The 4,830-nt window shown below is 34.1% G+C and overlaps 1 non-coding gene across 1 annotated transcript; it reads right to left on the reverse strand.

Moving 5' to 3' along the window:
- Nucleotides 1–4,159: 4,159 nt before the first annotated feature.
- Nucleotides 4,160–4,233, reverse strand: TRNAI-AAU (transfer RNA isoleucine (anticodon AAU)). Its single transcript has one exon. It is a non-coding gene; the product is annotated as a tRNA-Ile (tRNA).
- Nucleotides 4,234–4,830: the final 597 nt, after the last annotated feature.

The following is a 4,830-nucleotide window of genomic DNA, read 5'->3' on the forward strand; positions in this document are numbered from 1 at the left end:
TGGTTCATTAACTTACCTGATGATTCAAGTGCTTGCTGGTTCATTGACTTACCTGATGATTCAAGTGCTTGCTGGTTCATTGACTTACCTGATGATTCAAGTGCTTGCTGGTTCATTAACTTACCTGATGATTCAAGTGCTTGCTGTTCATTAGCTTACCTGATGACTCAAGTGCTTGCTGTTCATTAGCTTACCTGATGATTCAAGTGCTTGCTGGTTCATTAACTTACCTGATGATTCAAGTGCTTGCTGGTTCATTAACTTACCTGATGATTCAAGTGCTTGCTGTTCATTAGCTTACCTGATGACTCAAGTGCTTGCTGTTCATTAGCTTACCTGATGATTCAAGTGCTTGCTGGTTCATTAACTTACCTGATGATTCAAGTGCTTGCTGGTTCATTGACTTACCTAATGATTCAAGTGCTTGCTGGTTCATTGACTTACCTGATGATTCAAGTGCTTGCTGGTTCATTAACTTACCTGATGATTCAAGTGCTTCCTGGCTCATTAACTTACCTGATGATTTAAGTGCTTGCTGTTCATTAACTATAAGATAGCCTTACCCGAAATCCGTCACACGTGGTGAAATCCCGTGCTCGTCCTCCCCGCTCTGGTTACGCTCTGTGTTGCTTAATCATACATTCTACACTACACGCATCACAACATTTGTACACAACCTTTCCCTCCTTTCCACAAGCCCTTCACACATTTGTCTTCTCCAAAATAACACCCCGTTCCCGTACGTACTAAACGGGTGGTGACAGTGAGCGCTACTATTGTACATTTCTGTACAAGTAAGGCACGGTGAAGAGTAAAGTTCAACATGCTACAGTACCTAATGAAATAGGTACGAAGAATATATTTATGCATTTTTCTCTAGGTCCGCGTGTGTGTGTGTGCATATATGTGTGTGTGTGTGTGTGGGTGTGCGTGTGTGGGTGTATATATATGTATATATATACTTATTTAAATATATGCATATATATGTACACCCACGTATATATTTATATTAATAGATAAACACACATATATATGAAGAGAAAAACACTACCGTGTTGAGACTATGGTAGAAAAACGCACAATGCACAAACTAGCCTTACTGTCTTCAATAAATGTAGTTTGTGCAGAGTTTTTCAAACATATATATATGTGTGTGCGTGTGTGTATGTATGTATGTAAGCTCAGGAAATCTACGTCGCAGTGGTGAGTAGTTTGCACGCTCTTTTGCTGGCTTATTTCCCTCCCCACCAAGAAACCCTTGTGGCAGTGGGTTGACGGTACCTCGTCTGTATTTCCACCCAAACAAATTAAGTAAGTCCCGTGGTGGAATGACAGACTGCTGAATATATATACATCCTAATATCTATATAAGTATATGTATATATATACATATTTACATGTATATGTGTGTGTATATATATGTATGTACATATATACAATTATGCGTATACGTATATACATCTACATATTTCTAGATGCATGTATATGTGTATATAAAGATAGATTGATAGATATAACAAATATTTGTGTCTGTATCTCTCTCTCTCCCTCTCCCTCCCTCTTTCTATCTCTAATAATATATGTGTATGAGTGTGTGTGCTCCAGTTATTTAGTTTAGTGGGCGGCAGAAAGGCTAGAAATGCAGCGTTGCTAACGACCTTGAGTCTCCGTCTTGTCTGTGTACCAGTGTTTGACCTTGTCACTGACATATATCTGGCACTGGAGAATGGTGAACTGGCGTGCGGTGAACGGACACCAGAGTCATTGAATAAAGTACTCAACATGTTGGCCCGTAAGAGGATCGAACCCGCGACATCCGCGTTATTAGCACGGCGCTCTAACCAACTGAGCTAACAGGACTTTGACTTACTTTAACAGCTTTCTCATAATGGATTGTAAGTCAACAAATTATATTGAAGATTATTGAAAGTAGCAATTTATCATCAATATAGCCAAGTGTTAGACTGTATTTCAGAAGGATCATATCAGGACAGAGCAAAATAAATACATTGTGTTTATCATTTCAAATGCATATAAGTCTATGAACTACTTAGAAAATGCTTAGGCAGTTATCCTAAATGTTTTCAAATCTTATAACCATGCTATATAAGGTACCTTTTCGAAAAGAAAAAAATCTAATATATACTTATGTAAACACACACATTCACACACACACACATTCACACACACACACACACACACACACACACACACACACACACACACACACACACACACACACATATATATATATATATATATATATATATATATATATATATAAATTATTTACATATATGAATGATATATATGGATGTATATATATATATATATATATATATATATATATATATATATATATATATATATATATATATATATATATATATGAACACAAGCACAAACGCAGTAATTTTGTAACACAAAAACGAAAACGAAAACAACCACACTAATAAATGAGGGAAATGAACATTTGTCTGAAGAGGAACTCGTGAAGGGTTCGAAACGTTACACTTTATTTTGATTTCTATTCCATCTCTCTCTCTCTCTCTCTCTCTCTCTCTCTCTCTCTCTCTCTCTCTCTCTCTCTCTCTCTCTCTCTCTCTCTCTCTCTCTCTCTCTCTCTCTCTCTCTCTCTCTATATATATATATATATATATATATATATATATATATATATATATATATATATATATATTCCTATATATTATATGTCACACATACCCATATATGTACATATATGAATATACATATATACATATATATATATATATATATATATATATATATATATATATATATATATATATATATATATATATATATATATATACATATATACATATATATACAGATATCAGTTATATGTATGTGTATAGGAGTATATACGCCCGAGTATGTGAGTGAACATGTTTTCCTTCATGTACACCTTAGCAACTCTTCGTTTGTCCTCCCACCTGAGTCCGATCACGTGGTCAACGGACTGGTCTTCAGCGCCCTCCGTGGTCTCCAAGAGTCTGTCGGAGGGCGAGAGATAAGCGGCGGAGACGAAGAGGCCGTTCAGCAGGGAGACCAAAGGCAAATGAGGCTTAGGTAAGTGAGTGAGGGGCGGCTTGTTTACATGAGCGCGTGGAAGTTTCTTGCAGAATAACTCTCTTAAATAATCTAAAGGAAGAAGAATATTCTAAAAGAAAAAGAAAGAAAAAGACCGAGGTTTGATGCCAGACTCACCCCAACGTGTTGAACACACATATATATATATATATATATATATATATATATATATATATATATATATATATATATATATATATATATATATATATATATATATATATATATATATACATATGTGTGTGTGTGTGTGTGCATATATATATACATATCTATATATATGCTCAGATCTAGATACCTTACTGGAATGATACAGGTTGCTGAATAATTGTACACACACACACACACACACACACACATATATATATGTATATGTATATATGTGTGTGTTTGTGTGTGTGTGTATCTTGAGATAGGGAAGGGAGAAGGAGAGAGAGACTCATACACACACACATATATATATGTATATGCAAGTCTATATATATAATTATATATAAATATGTATCTATATATATATATGTATATATAGGCAACTACATACATATATATATATATATATATATATATATATATATATATATATATATATATATATATATATATATATGTCTACGTTTGAATAAGTATTTATATATATATATATATATATATATATATATATATATATATATATATATATATATATATATATCTTTAAACGTATACATATATACATATATATATTTATAGATGTGTGTGTACATGAAGACAGATTGATAGATATAACATTCTTTCTCTCTCTCTCTCTCGCTCTCTTTACTAGTATATATATATGTGTGTGTGCCCCAGTTATTTAGTCTAGTGGGCGGAAGGAAGACTACAAATACAGAGTATTAGGCTAATAATAGTAGAGGCTAGAAATGTAGCGTTGCCAACGACCTGGAGCCTCCGTCTACGTTGCGTACCAGAATTTGACATTGGCATTGGTATATTTCTGGCACTGGAGCCCGATGGATTTGCATGTGATAAACCGACACTTGAGTCATTGTATTGAAAGTTTGACGCTTGGCCCGTAAGGGGATCGAACCCTCGATATCCGCGTTATTAGCACGGCGCTCTAACCAACTGAGCTAACAGGCCCTTACCCTTGAAAATCTTTCTCACAATGAACTGTCAGTCAACAAATTGTATTGAAGATTATTAAAAGTAGCAATTTACCATCAATATAGGGAAATGACGCATAATCATTATCCCTAATCATAGAAATGACGCGGCGGTCCTAATGACCTGGCCACCGTGCCATCCCTTGACCTTGGCCCTGGTTTATTGTTAGGGAAAAGGCCTGAGAAATTGGCTGCCGACGAACAGACTCCGGAGACAGTGTACTATATCTATCTATCTATCTATCTATCTATCTATCTATATATATATATATACGTACATATATATGTATATATATACGTATATAATATGAATAACGATAATGTCCATAATAACAATGCTCTTCTCGAGTTACTCTTCGGAATAATAATCATCCAAACGCTTTTTATTATTCGTCTGAATAATAAAACTCGTGAAAAGTTCGAATCGTTACCTGTTGTTTTCATTTCTTGTTGTGGTTGTTTTTTCCTTTTTTTGTGTACAGTTTACCGTGTTAGTGCTTCTACTGATATATATATATATACATATAAATACATATATATTTATGTATATATACATATATATGTATATATATTT

Source organism: Penaeus vannamei, chromosome 20 (assembly GCF_042767895.1).
Source record: "Penaeus vannamei isolate JL-2024 chromosome 20, ASM4276789v1, whole genome shotgun sequence".
Classification (NCBI taxonomy): domain Eukaryota; kingdom Metazoa; phylum Arthropoda; class Malacostraca; order Decapoda; family Penaeidae; genus Penaeus; species Penaeus vannamei.